Source organism: Onychomys torridus, chromosome 6, assembly GCF_903995425.1.
Source record: "Onychomys torridus chromosome 6, mOncTor1.1, whole genome shotgun sequence".
In the NCBI taxonomy this organism is placed as follows: Eukaryota; Metazoa; Chordata; class Mammalia; order Rodentia; family Cricetidae; genus Onychomys; species Onychomys torridus.
The window spans coordinates 2277535-2304737 of record NC_050448.1 but is presented as its reverse complement, the minus strand read 5'-3'; the positions used below and the strand labels follow the sequence as shown (position 1 = coordinate 2304737).

Sequence of the window (27203 nt, the reverse complement as noted above, 5' to 3'; positions counted from 1 at the left end):
CAAGAAGCCTGCCACGGCCATACAGTTTCTAAACAATGTAAGTTTCTGTGTGCTTTCTTGGTTGGGTCTGAGTGACTGTGGGACTGGAGGGTGAGAGAGATTGACTGGGCCAGGCAGGAAAACTCTAACTACAACACCACCGCCCAGCTTCTGCTCTGGCTTGCTCTGACCCCAAGGCAACTTTATTAATATACAAATAAAATCACATTTCAGTAAAAATAAAATCCTGAGCATCCACTCAGCATGTAGAGCCTGACCTGCTTTGGTCGGGGAACTGCTCCATGCTGGTCAAATATGAATACTACATCTACAACAATTATCTGGGAAGGTGAAAGGAAGGGAGGGAAGCTAAAAATAATAGGGGGAAAGGTCAATCACAAAACCTTTCCCAGGCCAAGGACTGCAAATACCACAATGCAGAAAATTAGGACCCTGCTCACTGCTACTATGGATGGACTGCTAGAAAAGTCCTGATGAGATAAGCAACCTAGCTAGGATCAGTACGATTTCGGTCATAATGGTTTTTAGTCTGGCAATTCATATTTATTCTTAAAACATACACATACACATACACACACACACACACACACACACACACACGAAATTGACTGAAAGGATACAGGCCATGGAACATGATATGCAAGCCTTACATAATTACTAAGGTAAAGAGGACAGCTTTGACTAGTAAGATAAAGGCCTGAGAGGTATTTACCAATGAACAAAACAAGAAAATGGCTGATAAAATGTAAGCCTTACAAACAGTTACTAAGAAGGATAAGACAGCTCTTATTGATAAGATGAAGTCATTAGAATTATTTATAAATGAAGAGAACAAATAAGTGACTGATAATATGTGAGCTGTAGAACAGCTTACTAATCAAGATACACAAGCCTTAAAAGAAACTACTACTGGCAAATTAGAAGCCTTAGAAAAATTTATTAAAATTGGAAAGAAAAGTGTTCAGACACACAAGAATTCAGGAGAAGCAAAACCATCATTACCTTACGGAATTAAAGAGCAGCCTAAGGTTGTTAAAACACCAACAATGAGTTATCCCATTACTATTTATGAAAGACCACCAGATGACAAGTATCCCAAAGGATATAAATGGGATCCTGTGTAAATGTTAGACTTAAAGAATATTAAGGAAGCAACAGTTTCCTATGGTATGCATTCAGCATATGTGAGGCAGATGTTGAATACAAGGTGCTCTCAGAACAAAAATCACTCCAAAGGACCGGACACAATTAGATGCAGAAGTATTGGAATATGGTTGTCAGTCAGAATGGAACAGCTGGTTGAGAGAAGGACTTAAGGTCCTTGAGCAGCAAGGTAAGGTTACAGGTTTTGAGATTTCCCAAGATCAAATCCTTGGTGAGGGCTTTTATGCTGACATAGATGATGAACATACCTTGTCCCTACACCTTACAGCAGCCTTAAATGCTTGGGACAAGATTTAAGAATCAGGAAAGCGGTCTGAACCGTATACTAAAGTTATACAAAGCCCAAAGAATCCTTCACTGAATTTTTACAAAGATTGACATCAGCTGTAAAAAGAATGATATATCAGATCCAGAAGTTAGATGAGTACTAATTCAAACTTCGGCTTTTGAAAGCGCTAATTTACAATGCGGAAGGATAACTGGGTCTTTAACTATCAGATTAGCACCCAAAAAAGAATGGATCCAACACAGAGTCAATATTGAGTCTCTTTACTATGACGATGCTTTGGGTAGGAGAGGTGATTTCCAAAGGCTTAAGGAAAAATCAAAATGTTAAAATGTTTTAATTGTGGTAAACAATGTCATCTTAAAAAGAAATTGTAGGCAGGGTGTTCCTAGAAACATTTCTTCTTGAGATAACCTGAAATGAAGGCCCTAACCTTCTAGATTATTCAGAAGATGCAGCAAAGGCCAACACGGGACCAAAGAACGCAGATCAACAAGGGACTGGCAGCACAACCCTTACCATCAGAAAGAGCCTTGAGGGTTCTCTCACAGCCCCCATGTTGAACTTGGTTCAGTCATCCCTGTCACCATGGGGGAAACTCCTCCCCAGAGCAATTAAAGGACCTAGTGCCTATGGTAAAACGCCATACTTATCAGGATGAGAAAATGGTTTTACAAGATAAAAACAAAACATTCAGGAGAAACCATAAAACAAATATTTTGGCAAATTTCAATAAATGATCAAAGACCAAAGGTAAGAGTATAAATAAATGACATTATAATTGAAGGTCTTTTAGACACAGGAGCAGATGTACCTATGATTGCACCAGAACCATGGCATCCAAACTAGCTTCTTCAGGAGACTGATGTTCAGCTTTTAGGGATTGGAACCTTATCTCAAATAAAACAAAACACAAAATGGGTTCAATGTATAGGGCCAGAAGGACAGAGAGGAAAATTGAAGCAATATATGGCTAACATAGTAATGAATTTATGAGGCTGTGGTTTGTTACAACAAAGGAATACCCAGATTAACATTCCTCCAATCTCAGAAACAGACCATAAACCAACACACTTTTCTGGGAAAAATATCAAAAGGTATTATAAAGAACAGTCACCAACCATTCAGGCTGTACAAGAAAAGGACACAACAGCTGTTGATCTTTCATAGGTACCAACAATCTATCTTTAAAATGGTTAACTGACAAACCTGTCTGGGTGGACCAATGGTCTTTGACATCAGAAAAATTACAGGTCTGAGAACAGCTGCTACAGGAACAGCAAAAAAATTGAAGAATCAATCAGTCCTTGGACTTATCCTATATTTGTTATTAAAAAGAAATCTGGAAAACGGAGAATGCTGATGGATTTCAGAGCCACAAGTAAAGTAATTCAGCCAATGGGCTCCCTACAGCCTGGAATCCCTGCCTTCTCTGTTATAGTGATTGATTTAAAAGACTGTTTCTTCAATATACCTTCAATATAAGAAAAGGATAGAGAAAAATTTGCCTTCAAGGTGCCTACTTATAATTCTCAGCCTGTTAAAAGACATCAATAGAAGAGTATCCCAAAAGGGATGTTAAATAGCCCTGCCCTATGCAAATATTTTGTACAACAGCTATTGTGAATAATCTGTATACAGTTTCCTCAATCTATAATTCATCATTATATGGACAATATCTTATTAGCTGATTCAAATGTAGATACTTTAGAAAAAAATGTTGGAAGAAGTAAAGAAAGATTTGCCTTGCTTGGGATTACAAATTGCTCCTGAAAAAATACAAAGAGGAGATTTTATTAATTACTTAAAATATAAAATAGGTTTACACAAAACTTAAACCCCAAAAGGTACAAGTCAGGAGAGATCCCTGCAGACTCTTAATGACTTTCAAAAATTGCTGGGAGACACTACCTATCTACTGTCCACTACTGGAGTAATTTGTTTCAAATCTTAAAAGCTGACAAGGACTTAAATAGCCCAAATGAATTATCACCTGATGCTGAGAGAAAATTGGCTTTGATGGAAAAGAAATTACAGGATGCACGTGTGGATCACTTAGATCCAGAGCTTGACTGCATTCTGGTTATTTTACCCTCTACAGATCCCTTATAGGGATTTTTAATTCAGAAGGAAGAATTTATCTTAGAGGATATTTTAACCACATAAACAGAGGGCAAAATTAAAGACATATGTGGACAAGGCTTCTGAGTTGATTCTAAAAGGAAAATTAAGACTTTGTCAACTGACAGGAATGGACCCAGCAGAAATTGTAGTACCTTTTACTAATGCTGAAATTCCCTTTTTATATGAGCAGAAAATGAACACACGCGCACACACACGCACGCACGCACACGCGCGCACACACACGCAATGCACACGCACACACGCGCGCGCACACACACACAATACACACACACGCACACACATGCGTGCACGCACACACTCATACACACACACGCGCACACACACACACACACACACGCACACACGCACACACACACGTGACTGCCAAACTTTGCCAAGACAGGGTAGGATAGTCCTTCAAATTTTCCTGTTTCTGAAAATTCTGTCAGCTATCCCGGGCCTATAGGCCAAAGATTGATGCCAGAGGCCTGTAGGCCAAAGACGGACGGACGCTGCAGAAGAACCGTGGGTAACTGTTCCGGGGCCAGTTTCTGTTTCTGTCATTCCTTACATTTTTTGGAAGTTGCTTGCTTGTACTTCCTGTCTACTCTGGTAATATTGTTTTCCTTCTCAGGTCTTTTATGAGATTAAAGACTAGATAGTTACAGTTACAGTCATCCCAAATCTTAGCTAAAAACATATTAGAAACAAAACTTAAGAGTCTTCACTGACTTGATAATTATTCTTGTTATATGTAGTTTTTTTTTTTGTTTTTTTTTTTTTAAGGTTATTACCTTTCCTTCCTCCTGGACAAATACTTGATAATTTATTGTATATAATTTTATTATATTAGGATTAGAACCTTCCTTCTTAATTAAAAAAAATGGAGAAATGTTATAGGAATTATTGATGCTGGCCCGCTAGCCAATTATAATTAGTGGCTTGGCCCAATGGGTGTCGTTTTCTCTGGAGAGATGAGTCCCAGTAAGAAGCCAGGGAAGGAGACACTTGCTCTCTCTTAGATGGTATGGAGCTGGCAGAGAACCACTGAGAAGCATGGCTGGCAGTCTGGTCCCCATCTCCCTTGAGAATGAAGAGGCTGCAGCAGCTGGATCAGCAGCATTGTGGCAGCTTCGTTCTGTATCATGAGAATACTTCACTGATTTTACCTGTTAATAAACTGAATTGATCCCAAACTTCCTTCCCCCGCTTACCATAAGTGTCTAACAAGGTCAAAAACAGAGTCTAAACATATACACTGTTGGTGGTAACTACATGAAAACTGTGGATGAATTAGAAAATGCTCAAACATAAGCTGACAGGGCGTTCTTTTTTCCCCCCAGATCCCTATGCATACGCTATTTACCATAGACCACGGAGAAGCCTCAAAAAAAAAAGAACTGTAAGCCGAGCCCTCCCACCTCCATCCAACCTACTAACCCACCAACTTCCAGTATTGAGATTGGTCCAGTAAATAAACCCTCTACCTCCTCCCCAACTCTCCAGAACCCTAGCAGTATTCTAAGAACAGAGCACACAAACAGTATGTGTGGGTACCTATAATTTACCCCATAAAAACATCCTTATCACTGTAAACAGGATGACTTAAGAGAAGCAGACCTTCAAGCCCGAAGTACTCAAGTTCACATCCTTTAGCTGTAGCTTCTGAGTGGCCAGAACCAAGTAGACAGAACTCACCTCACAGCTTAGTGACTACAGCTCAAAACTCAGCACAATGGTAGGCCTCTCAGGAGTCATTGTAGTCATCCAGATGTTTCTCTCAGCTCAGAGCAGCAGAGCTTCCTTCTCTGATCTTCATGTGGCCAGCATCCACTCTTCTCTATGTGTCTGCCCAAAGTTTGCTGGTTTTATCAAAACTCTATCTGACACACTAAAGCAAGCTTGCTCTGATGACTCAGTTTGAGCTGAGTACAACTCCAAAGATTCTGTTCCCAATAAGATGTCACTCATAGTCCTGAAGGAATGGGTGTGTGTGTGGGGGGGAGGTATTAAAAGGACTTTTTTTAAACTTTCAATTTCCCAACTAATCAATAAGCTTAGTATGACAGGATTTAGATCAGATTTCCAAGTTCAAAAGAACTACGCCCAATGGTTATAAGGTATGATTCCCCACCTGAGCAGACTGAGCCTTCATCCTAGTGGTTCTTGTTCAGCAACTAAAACCCTCCACTGCCATTCAACAACATAAATTACCCTCAAGCCTACTACTAATTTGAATTAAATAAAAAAACAGATAAACAAAAAAAATCAGGTTAAATTTGTAATAATGGAAATGTCTCAATAAGAAAAAAAATACTGAAGATTTCATCTCTTCATGGTACAACACTGTACTCTGTAAGCTACTTCTGTTTGCAGAGTACACAGCAGTAAAGTAGAGCCTGCCAGATTATCCTGCACATTACCCACGTTCTACGAGCCTCCTCCCTTGGGATCTTTCTGCTCCCTCCCCAGCAATGGCCCCTTTCTAGTTTCCTGGATTCTGCAAGTACTGGTGATATGAGGGGAAAGGAAAACAATGGAGAGGGAGGCTTAAGTGGCCAAAGCAACGGGAGGGTAGTGTAGAGAAGGAATAGAGGGAAAGGTAACACTAAGGATATCAGAGAAGGCCATATGCAAGCCACGTGGACCACTTCCTCAAGAACTCACACCTCAGTATAAGACATTGAGACTAGATTTCTACATGAATTATGAGAAGGCAGTGTTCAGGACACCCAGTGACAATATCATACTGGCTGGTCAGTATCAGTACCACTGAAAGGAATGTAACCAGGACTATACCATGTTAGTCTACTGTAAAGACACCACCTACGCTCAAAGAATACGAAGTGGCAGAAATCAATTCTCTAATCACCACTTTCCAGAAATGTCAAAAGTAGTGCAATATGTTAAACAACACTGCAGACACAATCACTTAACTGCATCTTAGCCTTTTGGATAAGATCAGGTAAAGATATTTGGGAATATCACGGTAGAAATGAATCAATTTTTTTATTGGTAAGTGGAAGGGATTTGAAAAGTTTTAGCAACCTTGCAGATGGCCACCCTAGCATGTGCAAGGTCTGGCTTTGATCTTCAGTATCTAATGAAAATTTAAAAGTAAAACCAATAAAAATTCAGGCATGAAAAGCAAGTAGTAGTCCTTATTTGAATTCTGGTTAAAAAGAGACATCCTAGTCAGAAACCTTCCTGATCCAACCACAACTATTAAAAATGCTATCTATTCTCCAAATGCTTCCCCTCTTTGATACTTGTTCAAATATCATACCTAATGACACACAGTACTTTCTTCTGTGTCCCAATGCATCACTGTATTAGTCTTCAAAGAAGTAATTCTGAAAACTACATAGGAAATGGATGTTTCTTTTCCAGAGCTTTTTAATATTAAGCACAGCCACTTTAACCTTGCTGCCTGTCTCACTTGTAAAGTTGATAGAGTGCAGCCTACGCACCTTACACTCACACTTTATGAATCAACATTGTTTTTAACTCACCTTCCAACACATATCCTTTTCAGAGAGACATGCTGAATTAGAAGCATTGTGAAAGGCAGTCTGTGCTTATCTAACATGGCACACGTAGCTTATCTGGCTCTGAGTTCAGTTGGAAAGGGGGATATACCTGGTCCTTCATAAAGAAACCTACCTTCAGTAAATGGCCCAATATCCATCCAGCAGCCACTGCTTTTAAAAACCTCATGCATACACTACAAACCTTTAATACAGTTCTTCATGATGTGGTGACCCCAACCATAAAATTACCTCCATTACTATTTCATAACTGTAATTTTACCACTGTTACGATCATAATATAAATGTTTATGGAAAGAAGTTTGTCAAAGGAGTTGCAATCTAGAGGTTGCAAACCGGTACTCTAGAGTAGGATAATACACAAAAGTATTTGCAGGATTTAATTTGCCTTCATCAAATTAAAACAACGTCTGCACCTATTCTTTCCAGGAAAACTACAGTGACATAATTCTAGATGTTTGGTTTTACTCACTTTAACTCTATCTCAACTGTACACAGACAGATTAAGTTTTACAAAACGCTAGTGTATGTAGATAGGTAATAAATGCCAAAACTTTAATGTATTTATAAATATGTAAATGTAAAGCTCTGTGGGCCCCTGTGATGTGGGATCCTATTCAAAATAATTAATGTATTCATTGTTAAGCACCAATGCCTCACTCAATATACAAAATACTTAGGAAGCTTTAAAAGAAACATGGATGGAAATTCAAATATGGTAGTTTACAGCACAGGCCATTCTCAGAGGATCTAAGCATCAACTGAGGCACAGTTACCCTAGGAATTACGGACTAAGTATGATCCACCTTCACCTGCCACTCAATCCCGAGCAAACACATAGAAGGCTCTGGCTTTCTCCTTCTTGACACTCCGTCTTCAACACAGCTCTTCCCCTCAGACCTAGGCCTTTAGAGCTCTGACACTGACCTCCTGCCCTCTGGCCCAACTGCAGGCTTGCACCAGCTGTCTAGGCTCTCTTGCTTGCCTTACTTAGGCCTCACCTACACACACATTATCTGCCGGACTCTGAGGCTCTGGAGTGTTCATTCATGTTCTGCCACTTGTAGATGGCAAGTCAGACCTTTTGATCTCCAATAACCCAGTCCCCGCAGACCACACCACACACGGGGATGCTGCTAAGTACACTCCCTGACAAAGTCCCTGGGACCACTCCCTTTGTGCACAAGCAGTGTAGTTTTCACTCAACTTGACCTAACACCACGTGACACACTGCAGTATCTGTCAACTCAGAAAGCAATCAAGTTACCCTAAACTAGTGAGGTTTTATCAAGGGGGCATATGAGCCAGCCTAAGGACAAGTGAGCATCACTATTGGAGGGGGAAAGCATCTTTAACATAAACACACCATCTTCCCTGTGACCACAGGCTATTCTGTTGCCTATGTTTTGTCACACAAACTGCTCTTTTATCTCTTCTCAGATCTTGGCCAAACTCTTGTATCTGTTTTAAATTCAATTTACGAAGTTAAGTTCATGACTGTGTCAATATTTCCTGTCATAATAGCTACAGTGCCTGGTCAGACCACAGGAGCTAAAGATAAGCAACTGCCTTACTGAAAGCTTTCCCTTAAAAACAATGATCAAATCTAAGAAACCATAGTGACAAAATTCAACTTTCAAAGTAACCAAACTAAATATCTGCGAGTAGTGTGCAGTGGGGCAGTGCAGGGAGCCAGCTTTGGACCCCATCTATTCTAGGTAGGTATTGTACCACTGAACATTATTACATCCTTAGCTAATAACCAAGCTTGCAAAGAGGTTAGCCTATATAGTTGGTTAATAGTGTAAATCAAGTTGAAAATGGTGAAAGGCAGCTGAGGAGTAAAGAAAAAAAAAATCACATTCTGTGTGCTCATTTAATTTTTAAAATTTAATCTGTTTGAAAACTCACAGCTCACCCTGTGTGTAATGCTATCCAATCAAGTCATACATCAAGCTATAGCATGTGATGTACACAACCTCTGTGTTCAATTTTTTTTTTTTTAATTAAAGAAATTATACTTCTGAGGGCAAAGGACCTGAAGGATCTGAGGCTGCTCCAGCACTAGTGGTTTTCCATCTCCTGTTTCCTAAATGTAACTGACTGGTTACATCCAGCTCAGAGTCCAGGATCTGACAAACTCAACTATGGTCTAAAGTGAAGATGAGCCAACTCCCTTTCTTGTTGCTCACACTGATGCCAGGTTCTTATCTGATGAACTCGAAACTCCAGAGGTGTGAGAACTAACAGACTTAACTTTGTAGAAGGAATCTATCACAATTCACTTAGGACATCATTTAGGGATATAGACAGAATCAAGCATTTAGAGCAAAGAAAACTTGTTAGGAAGGGATTGCTTACAAAGAGGCCAGGCTGGGGCTATGGAGCACTGTGACCAAACCAGTTATTTTAAAACAATTAATAGCCAGGCAATGGTGGTGCACGCCTTTAATCCCAGCATTCGGGAGGCAGAGGCAGGCAGATCTCTGTGAGTTCGAGGCCAACCTGGGCTACAGAGTAAGATTCAGGAAAGGTGCAAAGCTACACAGATAAACCCTGTCTCAAATGAAAACAAAACAAAACAAAAAACCAAAAGTTAATAGATGCTAACCAAATTTGTTTAAAAAAAATGAGGATTTTTTGCTCATTTTAATGCAAATTACTTTAAATGATTCTAAAATAACTTGGCATACAAACAATTTGTTTCATCAGAATATTTCACCTTGGCAATGCATGATAAACAAAGCAATATTTAGAATTTTTTCCAGCTTAAAAAAAAAAAAAGCAAAATAAACCTATCTTGGTGGAAATGAAACTGTGACCCTAGGACAGAAATCTCTCAAACAAAACTTTCACTTATACAAATACATTTTCAACTATACTTTTGGGATTATGACTTACAGTCTTAGCAAGGTAATTGAATGCCATCACATTTAATGGTAGATATCGGGGTTCCCATCCATCAGGAGCTACTTCAGCCTCTTCTCCACCTGTCTTCCCTCTCCAACCACCATGGCACGGACTTACACATTAAAGTATTATCTATTTTTATCCTGGTGCACGCATGTATGCATGCGTGCACCCATGCGTGTAGAGAGTGCAGGCGACCTCAGGGAGCAGTACACAAGCTCTTTGTTGCTCGCTGCTGCACATGCCAGACTAAGTGTCTCATGAGCGCCCAGGGAGCCATCTGCCTCCACCTCTATCCGGTAAGGAGCGATGGGATGTTCATGCTGGTTCTAGGGATCCCAACTCAGGCTCTCCACTGAGTCATCTTCCCAGCCCAAGACATTTAATAATGAAAATGAACAGACTGGATATTATGAACAATGATGACCCTATAAAGTGTAAGGCAGCTCCTGTACACACTAAAGATGACCAATGGCTCCCTCGGGTCAAAACCACCCTGGAAGAAGTCACCACACAAGTACATTTTTGGTACAGAAATAACTAGTTGATGTGTGAAGCAGCACTCCCATTTGATTGCTCCTGGATAAATTTCCTACTTTAGGGAGATGACAGGGAATAAACCCAAGTTCCCATCCATGCCAGGCAGGTGCTCTGCCACTGAACTACAATCCCAACCCCTTACCTCCCACTGCAGGAGTAAAACACACATTTTTAGTCTATGTCTAATGTCTAAAGACCAAAAACTTGGCACAGATACAGTTTGTCAGAACAAAACAAACAGCTGGAGCTGAGCATAATGCAGCCTCTGCTCTAACAGCTACAACAGATGGAAGGGATGTGCTCTAATTTATTGCCATGTATTTGGGGAGAAAGACAAAAGGACAAAAAGTAGTTAGTTGGCTCACGCTTTGGAGATGAGTGTCAGAGCAAATGTTCAGGTCCAGCCTTGGTTAAACGGCATTTTTGAGGATACTCTGGGCCACATGGGAACACCTTTGCTTTTTTTTTTTAAGCTGAGGATCGAACCCAGGACCTTGCACTTGCTAGGCAAGCACTCTACCACTGAGCTAAATCCCCCAAGGCCCACCTTTGCTTTTTTTAAGGTTCTTAGAACAGATAATTTCATTTTGTTGCAGTATATTTGATCGCACTGTGAAAGCTGAGACTGTGTTAATAAAATCAACCTTGGGTCAGGAAGTGGAGCCAGCAACTAGTTGACAGGAATTAGCCATAAGAGTATAGAGGAGCCAGAGAGATGGATAAAGAGTTGCAGGGAAAGAATAGGGAGGGACTTGGAGTTTTGGCAACCTTTTTGGTTTGGGACGGCTGGAAGAAACACTCTCTTACTGAGTCTCTGGCCAAAAAGGAAGGTCAGCTTGTTGCCTCTCAGCTTCTCTGAGATAGCAGGTTTTCACCCCAACATCTAATTCCTGAGTCTTTATTGGTAAGTAGAATGGTAGTGACTTAGTTAAAAGCTACATTTGGCAGCAGCCACAGAGCCAGTGCTGGCAGGACCGGAAATCCCACCAGGCCACCACCTTAGCAATGGGCACTGACTGAGGCCTTGGGGCCACAGACAAAACATCAGTAGATTCAGATGCAGCCACTAAGCTGATGAAAAACATCTGGTGCCCAACGTGGAGCACCAAATGTTACAAGCCTTTCTTTGGATCACCAGCTCCTGAATAATGATACAAAGACTTCTTATTAATTTTGATAGCTTGGCCTTAACTTAGGCTTGTTTGTTCCCAACAAGCTCTTAATACTTAAATAACTCATTTATATTAACTCTACTTTCTGCCACATGGCTTGTTTCCTCTCCTCAGTACAATATGTCCGACGACTTCCTCAGAGCCTGGCTGGCGAATCTCCCACACCCCAGATTACTCCCAGAGTCCTGCCTATCCTCTCCTGCTTAGCTATTGGCTGCTCAGAATGTCAGAAGCTACACCCATAAAGTCTCACCAACATGACTGCCTAAACATGAGCTGAACAAGGACATGCTAAAGTGGACAGGACAAAGTCCTCAATTATACACAAAAATCTACAAGCAACTAAGGAATACTCAGTGGGAGAAAAGAGTCTTTCCAATGGGAAAGCACACCAACTGGTTATCCAATACCAATAGCCAGCCCTGAAAACATCCATACAAGTGACAGACTAATAAGCAGGTTGTTTTTATGTATTTAAGAACACACACACACACACACACACACACACTCACACTCACACTCACACTCACACACTTGCAACAACAATTAATGAAAAAGGAGCCATGAATGTGAAAGACAGCAAAGAGGAGTATATTTTAGAGTTTGGAGGGAGGAAAAGGAAGGAAAGGAATAATATAATTATAATCTCAAAAACTAAAAGAAGCAATTAAAACTAAAATAAATAAGGTTGTCAACACAGTGTGCATTTTGTCTCTCCATCATATATAGTGACTACTCATTATCAAGTGTGCAACTGCTGCTGAGTCCATGGCCAGCAACAGAGCAAGTCTATAGAGTAAGAGGGTATCAACAAGCTTCAATGAGGTAGCCATCTGCCTAACTTTGGAAGGTGGCAGTTAACAGTGGTATATATGCTGTCACATGACATGAAGATAGATAAACCCAAGTCCTTCTTTTTAGACTCCAGATATGGTGGCATATTAACACTTGGGAAGGCAGAGTCAGGAGGATCAGGAATTCAAGGCCAGTCTCTGCTGCATAGTGAGCTTGAGGCTAAGCCTAGGTCACATGAAACCCTGTCTCCATAAACTTAAAACAAAAGCATGACTTCAACTAACCAAAAATGAGACAGACTGGCTGAATCAATTAGCGTTAACCTTCTTTTCTCCAAGAAAAGACACTCACAGACTACGAGCCAATGGATGGGAACAATCTATCAAGAGAACAAACTGAAAACAGGCTACACAGCTACTCTGACAACTGATAAAACTGGTTCATCCAAAAGTAGCCAGAGAATGAAAGTCATTCGTGCTTTATAAAGGGAACAGTTCATCAAGATTCAACAACTGTAAATGCACATCCACCAAACATTATAGCTCCCAATCTCTTAATAAAAACAGCAGTGAACAGAAAAGGTCAGATAGGTCCTTATATAAGAGTAGGGGATTACATACCCTAAATTTATCATAAATGGGGAAAACCAACTGAAAACCAGCAAAGAAAACCAGTAGCTAAACCAGTGGGCTCAACTACCCCCTACTGCATAGTGCATCCAACAGAAACAAAACACATTCTCCTCAACAGCCAAGGAAAACTCCTAAAATTGACAACATTCCAGGCCACAAACCAAGTATTACCAAATGCAAAAGAATCAAAATAACCTCTCTTATCCACCAGATCAACATACAATAAAGTTAGAAATCAACTGCTTGAAAGCTGAAGCAGTGACAGATTGAACAAGACATCTTTAGATGACCAATGAAAACCTTAGCAAAGAAAAAAGTCCCAGGAACTCACAAGCCGGGACATCTGGGTACAGCTAAGGCAATAGCTCTGAGTGCTTACATTAAAAACAAAACAATCAAACAAACCAAAGAAAGATCACAAATAATCGAATAATGCACCCCAATGTCCTGGGAAAACAAGAGAATCCAAATGCAAAAGCAACAGGTGATAAAGATGATACAAGATCAAGGCAGAAATTAGTGAACACGAGACTGAAAACAACAGCCCACACAGTCACATCAGTTAGTTCTTTGAAAAAACAAGTCAGAATAACAAACCCTACCCTAACTGGCCTGAAGAAAAAAGAGAAGACTCAAAGTAAAAGTTATCAGTGAAAAAGAGGTTACTACAGACTTCAATTTAGTCAGTCAGTCATTTAGGAACTCTGTACAAAATTTACTTTAAAAAAAAATCTACACTGAATGATATATTCCTACGCCATGCATGACCTACCAGAATTAAGAAGATAAAAGCAGCTTGATATCATTGCCACTTAAGCAATATTTTAAAAGCTTCTCAAAAAAGAAAAATCCACATTTCAATGGATTCACTGGCAAATTCTACCAAGATTTTAATTTTTTTACACTTATTTTCTTGAGGAAAGAAGACGTTGTCACATCTCAAATATGAAGTTCAGACACTTGGAGCAGTTCTGTCCTTCCTACCACGTGGGCTCCTCACACTCATTCTACATCAGCATTCTATCAATACCCACACTGGACTAGAACACAAAGAGGGCAAACTAGAGACAATCTCCCCAGTGCACGCATATGCACAAACTCTCATAAAATTCTTACAAATCAAGTTCAAGATACATTAAGATCACACGCCATGACCAAGTTGATTTTATCCTAGAGATGCAAGGTTGGTTCAGCATACACAGAACTCAGCACTTAAGAGGATTTAAGGGCAGCGTCCTTCATTATAAAAATGTAGAAGCAGAAGGAACACACCTCAACATAACAAAGGTTATATGCACAAATGCTGTGGATATCGCTCTGTTTAAATAAAATGCTGATTGGCCAGTAGCCAGGCAGGAAGTATAGGCGGGACAAGAGAGAAGAGAATTCTGGGAGGTGGAAGGCAGAGAGGAGAGACGCTGCCAGCCACCGCCATGACAAGATGTAAGGTAACGGTAAGCCACAAGCCATGTGGCAAAGTACAGACTAACAGAAATGGGTTAATTTAAGATAGAAGAAGTAGATAACAAGAAGCCTGCCACAGCCATACAGTTTGTAAACAATGTAAGTTTCTCTGTGTTTACTTGGTTGGGTCTGAGTGTCTATGGGCCTGGCGGGTGAGAGAGATTTGTCCTGACTGTGGGACAGGCAGGAAAACTCTAACTACACACAAACCAATGGCCAATTGTACTATGAGAGAAAAAACTGTTTCCTCTAAAATTTGGACTGAGACAGGGACCCTATTCTCTCTATTCTTATTCACCATGGTGCGGGAGTCTTACGAGAGAACAAGGCAGGATGAAGAAACAAAGAGAAAGACACAGACACAAACTCCTTGAGGTCTTACCTAGGTTGCTGTTTGGGATGATCAATTGCTGGTGTGCAGAACCTGGACACAGCACCCAACTCTGCTGAGCAGCCGGGCGATACAGCACAGAGCAGGGGAGTGGTGGCAGCAGCTGGGCTTTCTCTGCCACAGGCCAGTCAGAAAATGCTGAGCAGAACTGGCCTGCCTTCCACACAGCCTGCCTACACATCAACAAAGGATGGGCTGACATACCTCCAAACACTACTCTTCAAAAGACACCTAGTATTCACACACTCTCCTTTCTAGCTCATCTATACCTGCCCACCACAACTTTCTGAATGTATCTGAAAATCAATGGCTTTGATTAAGGGTCCAGTTCTATAGGAATCAAACCTAATAGAGCCAGCCACCCTCATGGTTCTGCTTGTAGGAGTTTTGTTAAATGAAATTAGATTTTGTATGTTGTAGGATGACTGCAGAATGGTTCACAAACTTATCTGTGAAGAAAGGATTGCTCTTGGAACACTTAGAGAAAAAGGTGTGCAGTCTTAATATCTTGACATCTGGCAGAGATGGCAATCAGAAGCACAGTGACAGTCTCATTTGATTAAAAGATGCACTCTAGAAGCTGGGCGGTGGTGGTGCACACCTTTAATCCCAGCACTTGGGAGGCAGAGCCAGGTAGAGTTCGAGGCCAGCCTGGGATACCAAGTGAGTTCCAGGAAAGGTGCAAAGCTACACAGAGAAACCCTGTCTTGAAAAACCAAAAAAAAAAAAAAAAAAAAAAAAAAGCACTCCAAAATGCCCATTGTCAACATATATATACCTACTTAAAAGTTTATTTACTTATGTGTATGGGTGGTCTGTGTACCAAGTGTATATGCCCAGTATCCAACAAGGCCAGAAGAAGTTGTGAGATCCCCTGGGACTGTTGTGAGTCACCTTGTGGGCACTGGGAACTAAACCCAAGTCCTCTAGAAGAACAGCAAGGGCTCTTACTTGCTTAAATATCTACCTCTTCAGCCCATATACCTACATTTTTAGAACTAGACCAAGTGTATACTTTGTGTTTTGTTTTCTTTTTTTAAGCACTTACAGGGAAAGGAAAAGACAAGAATATAACACACCATGAACTGGTATCCATGCTTAATTTAAAAAAATAGAAAAATTAATTTCTATATACTAGAAGTAAAGCAAACATAGTCAACCAAATGCCAAGTCAGGGCAGGGGACTCACACAAGGTTTGCCTAAATACTCTAGCAAAATATGGGTGTCACGTCTGTCATCCTAGCACTCAGAAACCCAGGAAACTCCTTATCAGTGACTGTCAGGTCAGGTTGGTGACACAGTTAGATCAAAGCTACCAACATAAGCCTCAGAGTGAGGCACCTATGCCCCCACACAAACAATTTCAAAGCACACACTAAACATAATGGCAAACCAGTAGGGTATGGGGGAAGAGAAAAATAAACACAGAGGAGCACTAGCATAAGATAAGAAGGGCCAGGAGGGCCACGGTGGCACACTGTAACCTCAGCATTTAGGAGGCTCAGAAAGAAAACTGAAATGAAGGGCAGCCTGGACTACATACATACATACACACACACACACACACACACACACACACACACACACACATACATACTATCTCAAAGAACCAAATCTATGTTTAATATATTTAATTACATATCATTTTATTAGTTATTTTATTATCCACTATTAAATATAATTAAAATATTGGATAAAAATTAATATGGCTGTTAGCAATAATTATGTTATATAGTTATATTATTCATAAGTAACCAACATAGCAACTATATAGTTACCATTAGCTATGATTAATATGACTACTAATATGTAACATATTGGTGAATTTTTCCCTAATGGTGTGTTTATTTTTAAATACTTTATAATTTATTACATGTATTACATGCATACGTACAAAAAATAATCAAGCTTATGTAAATACCATTAACAGTTTTTATCCTGAAACCACTGGCAAAGGATTTGTATTTTTTTAAAAAAATGATAAATTTGTATCAGAAATACCATCCACACATACAGACTGTTTCTCCTTATCCAGAATCAACCCACATCATAAGCCGAAGAGCCAGATACTGTGGTCTAAGTACAGTTTTGTCCTTAAAACAATCAAGACTTCTGAGAGACAGTGTTGGCTTGGGGAATGGGATGAAAAAACGATGTTAGGAACATCTTGTTAAGAGATAGCATGGACTTTATCAATGCCTACTAGTCACTTCAAAGACTGGAAAGTCAACTTGTAAAGGCTCCTTTGTCAAGAAAATCTCACATCAACAAGAATAAAACCACAAAGCAAAAAACATGTCAAATGTTCAAATCCACAAGCTCACAATAGAACTTCAATAAATCCTACCTTCTAGGAATATGGAAAACAAGCCAGTATTTGAAAACCACTAAAGAGAGAAAAGAACCCAACCCGGTGTATGTCTTTCCTGCACAAGCCTAGGATACTGAGTGTCTGGGGAAGGTTTTCTTTACAGAAACACTGTGGACTAGGACATTAATGTTTGTGCATACTCACAAAATAATGAATTTGGAGTCTAGACCATAATCACCAATGATTATCCTCAACTATTAGATGTTTCTTCTGGGATGTACTAGTAAAGTTTACAGATAATTCTGCTTCCCTAGCCTTCCAGATAATGAGAGGTGACAGCAAAATTAGATTAAACCCTTAGAACTAGCTGTTGATTTGTAGAAAATACAAAGGAAAAAATTAACATTTCCCCTAAAGAAATACAATTAACAAAACAGAGTTAGGGAGACTTTACAGATAGACAGAAATGTAGCATGAATCTTAAAAGGTTCTTATTAATAAAATCAAACCTGAGGCCACTTATTGTGGTGAATGCTGGAAGATCAGAAAAGCAGAACAAGCCACAGCTACCTCACCTCACCAGTCCCTCAGCTGATCCTGTTTCCTCAGACTGAAAGCCTCTGTGTACTCATCCCAGTGGCTCTCAGGTAAACTGTTGCTAAGGGCCTAAAAATTTAACCAGCCAAATGCTTCTAGTTTCTGGCCTTCATGCCTTATATACCTTTCTGTTTTCTACCATCACTCCCTGGGATTAAAGGTGTGAGTCACCATGCCTGGCTGTTTCCAATGTGGCCTTGAACTCACAGACATCCAGAAGGATTTCTGCCTTTAGAATGCCAGGATTAAAGGTGTGTGCTGCCACTGCTTATCCTCTATGTTTAATATTGTGGCTGTTCTGTCGCTGACCCCAGATAAGTTTATTAGGGTGCACAATATTTTGGGGAACACAATATCACCACACAGAAAGGGATTAAGTAAACTATACACAGCAACTAGGCATCTTGTTGCTGTTCTACGAAAACATACTTCAGAGAAGTTCAAGAAACTTAACTGGCTATTAGAAACTGTCAACATCCCACACCTATTAGACAACTAGCACCTGGAGGACAATAAGAAATTCTCAAAAAAGTCAAACAAAAATACCTACACAATCCAAAAAGAACTTAAAATCTGAAATCAAGGTCTCAGATAACTCTACCAAGGATAAAAACAAAACAGAAGCAATTCAAATGTCCACAAAGCACAGCAATAAAGCAGAACAAGGAAATACATCCTGTGCATAAAACGGTGTGTTATTCGACCTTTGAAAAGGAGGAAATAGCCTAGGCATGGTGATGCGTGCCTCTAATACCAGAACTTAGGAGGCAGAGGCAGGCAGGTGGATCTCTGTGAGTTCGAGGCTTGCCTAGTCTGCACAGCATGTACCCGGCCTGCCAGAGCTAAATGAGATCATTAAAAAAAAGGGGGGGAGAAGAAAAGAAAAAGAAGAGGAACAGTGCCCTCGGCTAGAGCACAGACGAACTTCAAGACACCATACACGGAAACTGAAGAGGGCAACCAGAAGGAGACAAGTGCTGTTAGGACACTGCCTCCAGAGGCCTGAAGTACCCAAATCCAGAGAAAAGGAGTGAGGGGGCGACAGGCTTACGCAGACTGGTAGGAACAGTCACTGCCTACACTTGCATTAACAATGATGAAGACAGCACTGTTGATGTGGTTTCAAGAATAAATACACAGTATGCTTATATGCCTTCTCACACCAAAAGAAATCAATGCTAGCTTAAAGCAGAAGAATGGTACTGATTCTAACATAGTCTTTAACTTCTAATACTGAAATATTCTGGACTAAGCCTGATGTGTTAATGACCACAATAATCAGGGGGCAGGGCACAGCAGAGAACAAGCAGCTAGAGGGAAGATCTGTACCAAAGGCCATGGGTAGGAAAGGGAATTAAGACCTTTCTCTCTAAGTCATGTTGGAAACTTCTTTTAAAAAGTAAAAATAAGCATATAACCTATTGGCCAATGAGTCCTAATAACTTGATGAGAATTCCAGAAAGAATATAAAACAAACTTGCATAGAAAAATACTGTCAGTCCTGGTCATGTGAAGTGCATTTTAAGAGTTGAGGCACAGGGAGGGCAGCAAAGGGATCACCCATCTGTAAGAATGATAGGCAGCGCTGGTTACCACGCGGAAAGGTCACGGTCACGACAGAGCCTAGTATCGGTATCAGAGCTTTATTAGGAAGAAGGGAATAGGTGGGGGTACGAGGGAAAGATGGTGGGGGAAGAGTAAACAGAACAGAGAGAGAGAGGGTGGGGTCTGAGTCACAGCTCTTTAAGGGTTCCCATGAACATGGGCAGGAAGGCTTATGGAACTACAGATGCATGTGCTGATTGCATCACCATGCAGAACACACAGGTAAGAAGCAAGACCAGTTGCTTAACTCTTGAACTACGCCTGTGCAGTCATGCAGCTGGAGTAAGAGCAGAATTCTAATACAATCCCCACAATGCTTCTAGCAGTCAACAGTGTGCATGTGGTAGAAGATGGAAAGGAGCAATGTCTTCCTTACACTGTTTGCACACGTCCTTTATACACACAGCTCCTGCTATGTGGCCACAAAGTTTAAGTGAGCCCCTTTAGCCAGTGGAAGGCCTTAGCCTTTCTTTGTGGGTATTATTAAGTAAAAATCCAAACTATTACTTGCACACATGCATCCTGATGTCTAAGTGACAAGTGGGCAGGAAAGACTGTGGAGCATTGGAGGCAGGGAGGCAGGCTCCAAGTCTAGGGCAGGACAATCAAGCTTAACCAATATTCAAAGCAGTGCACAGCTGAAAATTCAGTAAAAGTTTAAGTGGTGTTTTGAAAGAAAATGGCCTCCAAAGAGAATGGCACTATTAGAAGGTGAGGTCTGGATGGAGGAAGTATGTCACTATGGCTATGAGCTTTGAAGTCTTTTGCTCAAGTTTCCCTTAATGTGACAGTCCACTTCCTGCTGCCTGCAAGATATAGGACTCTCAGCTATTTGTCCTTGCTGACATCTGACGGCATGTCACCATGTTCCAACATGATAACGGACTGAACCTCTGAAACTGTAAGTGAAACCTCCCTCAATTAAATGTTTTCCTTAGAAGAGTTGCTGTGGTCATAGTGTTTCTTCACAGTAACAAAAACCTAAGACAAAAGTTGTTACCAGGAACCAGGTATTGCAGTGATTGGCCTGACCATGTTTTCATTTGGAGTAATATGGACTTTGGTACTATGGGTGAGGAAAGCAATGGTGCTGACTGTGATTTGATGAACTGGGGGGACTCACTCAAGAGGTTTCTGTTGCCTAGAGATCATTCTTGTGATGAAGAAAGTGACTGCCTTTTGTCCTTGTCTGAAGAGTCTGCCTAAGACTAAAGTGAAAAATTTTGGACTAATTCTGTTGGCAGAAGAAATCTCAAAACAGCCTAGTATAGACTCTGTTGTGTGCTTTTTAGTGGTGACTCTAATGAAGATTTATAATGAAAAGGAACAAGCTGAGCAGGGTTAAATGACAAAATGTAAACTTTAAGGGAAAAAAAAGAGCACCAGGAAGTGGAACAGAGCTAAATCCTGTGTTCAACGAGATAAGCAGATTAAGAGATGGAGTAAAGGGAGTGGTAACCTGGGGCAAGATCCCACCAGCTACATTCCCAATCTGTAAAAAAAAAGAGACTAAAGAGAAGAAGCTTAGAACTGGGTGTGATGGTGCATGCCTTTAATTTCTGGCACTGGGAAGGAAGAGGAGGGAGGATCTGAGTCCAAGGTCAGCCTGGTCTTCAGGACAGCCAAGCTTAGGTGGTAAAAACAGAAAGCTGGTGAAGATATAACTAACCCAGGGGGCCATGTTCCAGCCCCAGCATGTAGCAGAACCTGGCAGCTTTGGACACATGGTTCTGGCTTTAGAGTTAAGAACAGAAGAAACAAGTTATGGAATAAAGCCCCTGAGGCCAGGCATATGTGGGGTACCCCTGAATGGAGGCCTAGTAGAGAGGCCATTGTGTGAAGCTGTGAAGTTGAAGCCTGGATTGCCTTGGAGACCTCAAGATGTTAGAGATGCCAGAGTTATGGGATACCTGCTGAGGAAAGTTGCTAGCAGGGAGTAGAACCAGCCCAAGAGAAAGAGGTATGGTGCAGACAACAAAGCTGAACAGAGTTGGAGATCTGAAGTCCGTTTCAACATCAGACATGGAGATGCAGAGTTTGGAATCTGCCCAACTGGTTTTTCGTCTTGCTTTGGTCCAGTATTTCCTCACAATGTACCTTGCATATGCTTTGAAATGTATATCCTGTGCCATTACATGTTGAAAGTATGTGATCTGCTTTTACATTGTGATTTTTTACAGGAAGATTACAGTTAAGAGATTGCCATGAGTCTTAGAGGAGACTTTGGAAGTTTGAAACTGTAATATACTGTGTGATATTTTCTTTGTGTTCTGACTAATAAAGCTTGCCTAGAGACCAGAGGGTGGAGCTAGCCACTAGTTAACCATTAGAGGCCAGGCCATGGTGGTATACACTTTTAATACCAGCACTTGGGAGGAGGAAGCAGGAAGATCAGGAGTTCAAGGCCACCCTGGGCTATGTGAGATTGACCCAGTATAAAAGAGAAATAGCCAGGCTGTGGCTGTGTACGCCTTTGATCCCAGCACAGGGGAGATGGAAACATGAATATAAGGCAGGTGGAGACAGGATCTCCCCTAGTCAGTCTAAGGATTCAGAGAGACAGGACAGCCCTCATTCAGTCTGAGATTTTGTAGAGGTAACATGTCTCTAAGCGGTTGCTGCTCTGCTTCTCTGATCTTTCCGCTTTCACCCTCGATATCTGACTTCGGGTTTTTATTGTTAAGACTAATTAGGATCAGGCTTCAGCAATAGACTGTGGGGACTTTTTTGGATTTAATGCATTTTTTAACATTTTTATATGGCTATAAGTTTTTGGGAACAGGGAGAAAAATCTAAGACAGTTTATTTCTCAAATTTTCTATTTACTATTTTCAGATCATGGTTGATGTAGGTAATAAAATAAGCAAGTCAGAATGTGAGTAGGAGGGACTACTATACTCTATGCACATGGTCAGCATAATAGCTATAGCATTTGAGGTTCCTAAGAAAACCCCATTCTGAACCTTCTCTAAACACATGACACACTCTTGTATGTACAATGGCTTCAGTGTTCTGAAAGACTGGATGCCCTCTGTAGCCTTTGGCCTCTAGCTCTCTAACACTACATATACAACTAATCATAAGTTTATAGTTTGTGATGACATAAAAACCATTTGAGATTTTCAGCAAAATTAGCAAATGTTTGAAATGACCCAATTTAAAACAGTCTATGAGTTACTTCAAACACAAAAGCAGTAATACAGTCTACATAATGGCAAACTCCAGGGAGAGGAGGCCTTCGAAGACAGCAGCCTACTGCCACAAGTTAGGACTCCAGCACCCAGAAAACTAACTAGTCTTGAATGAAAGCTTCAGAGAAAACAAGCAGGTTTCCTCAAAGCAGAAGCTCACAACCCAGGGAGCAGAAGGGAGGACAGGAAGGGAGAGAATTTGATTCTTCGAATCTAGAAGGAGGACGATGTGGCCCAGAACGTAAGAGCACTTGCTACAAGAAACCACATAGAAAGAAAACTGGTTCTCTGGTCACCATTTGGAGGAAAATATTTAGAAGGTGCCAATGAATGGCTGGTAAATGGTAGAAGGATGGTAAATGGCTGCTGGAGGGGTGTGTGTGGGGTCCTTTCTCTTCAGAAATATAGCCACTGGTAAGCTATGCCTGCTCCAGCAAATAGCCCCACACTCACTAACCGAGATTAACCATGATTAAGCCCATGGCTAATATGGTAGCACATGCCTTCAATCCCAGGACTCGGGAGGCAGAGGCAAGCCAATCTCTCTGAGTTCTAGGACAGACAAAGCTAAACAGGAAGACCTAGTCTCAAAAAAAGAAAGAGAAGAAAAGGCTTTAAAAAGGGGGGTGGGAGGGTAACAGAGAAGGAAAATTTCAGTAGGAGGGGGTTAAAAGACAGAAATGGAAAATATGTTAAAATACAAACTATTTTTTTAATGAAAAAAAATTGTAAGCTAAGACACCTAAGCCAAGGGAACCCTTGCTAATAGCCAGCATGCAAGCATCTTAAGGAACCCCTGCTAGCACCATTTTCATCCACCTACTCAGTTAGCCTGGTTCTTGATAACTCCAAATCCCTTTTATTTCAGGCAGACACATCTGCCAATTCTCATCCAACTCTATAAACCTCAGTTTCTACAGTGCCATGACTTAACGTTTGAAACTAAAGTTTAAAAAAGCATTTTAATAACAATGTTTGGTAATCTACTATGCAAATGTTTCCATGTGGAAGAAACACACAGAACAGGCAGGTGTTCAGCTGCATCCAGTGAGAGTCCGGTATAAATTGAGTCAATAGCTTGCTCAAAGACCAAGAAAAGGATTCATTCGAATAGTTACTTATCTCCAAACACAAAACAATATTAAAATAGGAGAAAAGTCATTCTGAATTCTCAATTGTGAAATCATTTAGCCTATAATTAGAATAAGTCTTAGGAATTTAATATAACTCTACTATCAAAGTCACCAAACACTGCCAAAAGTCAGAGAGCCCTGGTACATTCTGAAGTGTAGTCATTATTACATGACAAAGAGGTAAAGATGTCTCTCCCTAAAGTTATCAACTAAATAAAAATGCACTATCTTATATATTTAACTGCCTATTTACTAGGAATATCATGATAAGCAAAATTCCCTAAAACTCATCAAAATGATGGACAAAAATAAAGGAACTATTACTAACAATATTAAAATCTTAACAATAACAATAAATATCTATTCACAAAATATATTTCATTTCGCAAAAAATCATATTCACATCACATTTTTTTCCATCTTGATGTGGTGGTATGAATGAGAACAGGCCCCATGGGCTCAACATTTGAATGCTTTGGTCCTAGCTGCTGAAACAGTTTGGGAAGGAATAGAAGTGTGGCCTTGTTGGAGGAGATGTATCCCTGGGGGTGGACTTTTGAGATTTAAAAGCCCACACCATTCCCAGTAGCTCTCTCTGCCTTATGGTTGTTGTTTCAACATGTAAGCTCTTGGCCACTGCTCCAGCTCCATCCATGCCTGCATGCCTGCCTGATGCCATGCTCCCTGCCATGATGGTCATGCACTCTAACCCCCCATTAATGCTTTCTTCTTGGTAATTTGTCTTGGTCATGTTATCTCATCACAGCAATAAAAAAGTACAATACTGATAACCATGAAAATTACAAAAAAAATGAGAATCTTCAAAGTAGGGGTTCATTTTGCTAAAAATTCTAAACTCTTCTCAGACTGTTGAGAAATTCTTATTTCTCAAAAGTCTCTTTAAGAGTAAGTAAGCACAGCTATAAATCACTGACATGGGACTGAAGGAGAAGGGAAGGCATCTTACCATTGGCAGTGCATTGATGTGAGCATGTACAACTGGATATCTGACCACCAAACACAAGTTGCTGAGACTAAGAAAAAAGAAAAGAGTTTCAGTGTTTCCAAATTCAATTTAAGACCTCCCATACCAAACTTGGCATGTTCAAAATACTCATTTACAGACTTTGGCATCCCACCAATGACTCTCCACAGGGTAGCTGTGTCACAAATAGCAGCCAATGCTAAGTACCTACATTCCTGAGAGGCTAAGGCATCCAAGGAAGGTCAGACATGACCCCCAATTCAGCTCAATCCCAGAGAGTACAACTGAATTAGGGTGCAATAGGCTGTTCATCAGACATGACCATGAGCCATGAAAGTCATGTGAACTTGCATTTTATATACTGATTCATGAGAAACATATTTAACTGGTTTTGGAATTATTTCAATCATAACACAGCAGGACTCAATCTTGGACTTTACAAAAAAAGGCTCTACCTCTACTTTTTTCAATGAGTGAAGCACAGCACATCATACCTACAAAACTTCTGCAACATAAAAGCCACATCTAAGAAAGGACACTCAGAAAGGTCATCAGTGCAAAGTATAGGCCAATGCCAGCAAGAGGAATAGAGCCACAGTGGTATGCCTGGAATGTGTCCTAGAGCAGAAATTATGTCCTAGAGCAGAAATTAAGACTCAGTGTATCAATCAATAATAAAGACCACTAAGCAATATCCATAAAACCATCAAATCCCTTTAGGTTTGATCTTCTGATTTCACTTCTCACCCAGGTATCCTGGTGCATGACCATGCATACTAGAGATCCAGGAATTCAAGTTAACATTAGACATCAAATATTGAGTTACAGAAGATCATGTCAACATACATCACTTCACTGGCATCCAGTTCTTTAAGCTGTTATGAAAACATGCCTACAGGGTGTTTTAGTGTGAAACATAGGTTTAAGTATGAGGAGCTAGGACACACTGGGAAACACTCTATACACAGAACTACTGAATCCCAACAAAACCTAGATGCCACCAAACTGCTCACCTTAGGGTGACTCACAATGAACATAGTTTACTTTGCTATATGGTAAAGTATGAACTTTTTAAAATATTTTTTAAAATTTATTTATGTATATATGTGAGTGTACATGTGTGCCAGATATGTATGCAGGGACCAGAAGAAGGCACTGGATTCTCTGGAGTTGAAGTTACAGGCAGCTGTCCATGAGCTGCCCATGCCAGTGGTGGGAACAGAAAGGCTCTGTCTCCCTTGCCCAGTTTTTATTAATTCTGAGCTATCTATTAGCAGAGTATTCATCTTATCAGGAGAAAAAAAAAAGATTTTGCTTTGGCATACATGATTTCTACTTATTTATATAAAATTAACATATTGCTAAATTATGTGATTTCAAAATATACAGAAGTAAAAGAGGTAAGATAAATTGCTTATAAACTTTCTAACTGTTGCTTTAACATTGTGACCTTTTGTGTGTGTGTGTGTGTTCTTAATCAATGGCTTTTTTTGTCATCATTAAGAAATACTTTAAGTCAGGCATTGGTGGTGCATGCCTGAATCCCAGCAGTCGGCAGGCAGAAGCAAGGGGATCTCTGTTGAGTTTGAGGCCAGCCTGGGCTACAGACTGAGTTCCAGGACAGCCAGTATTATGTAAAGAGACCCTGCCTCAATTAAAAAGAAAAAGAAAAGAAAAACAAATAAATAAAAAATACCTTAGGGCATAGCCTTCTCTTAGACTAAGAGTCAGTATCAAAAGGAATATGTCTGTGTCAGACCTTCCTTGAGAATCTTTAGTTCCAGACATCTAAAGTGATTAGATCCAGCAGGTGGGTGTTCATTTTAGTTTCTAAGTGTCAGTTCCAGCACCCTATCTGTCCTGTTCTTGTTTCAATCTGCAGTTTTTTTGTAAGAATGTTCCTGTAAAAGTCAGCTAAAAAGTAGATACTATACTAAAATTCCACTTCAGTGAACAAATGAAGTCACAGTGATCACTGAAATCCATGGAGATTCTGGAAAACAGAATGACAAAACAGGAGAGCAGTGTATGCTCCACCACCCAACCCCACCCACAGACAGCACTGAGGTCTCTATCATCAGGGACAGCTGCGGTGCAGACCATAGCCCTTATCAAGTCTCAGAAACAAATGCTGTCTTGTCTAAAATGAGCATCAGTAAACTAACAATGATTTCCACCCACAGACATCTCCCACTTTGTGTACCCAGCCATACATATGAACCACCATACATATAAACTAGCACGCATTACTTGGGAAAACACTGAACCAGCTCATTCCAGTTAGTTTCCTTCTCTCCAGGGCTCTTTTCCTTTCTTGGAGTCAGTGTGAATTTTCCTCACCACCCCCAATAGAT

At 40.4% G+C, this 27203-nt stretch overlaps 1 protein-coding gene across 1 annotated transcript in view; it reads right to left on the bottom strand.

Annotated features, from left to right (window-relative positions):
• Nucleotides 1-24898, bottom strand: part of Tbl1xr1 (TBL1X receptor 1) — a 61680-nt gene extending 36782 nt beyond the window's left edge. The window contains exon 1 of the mRNA XM_036191279.1: nucleotides 24832-24898. The gene's annotated coding sequence lies outside the window, so the exon portion shown is untranslated. The remainder of the gene's footprint in view (nucleotides 1-24831) is intronic.
• Between the last annotated feature and the right edge of the window lie 2305 nt (nucleotides 24899-27203).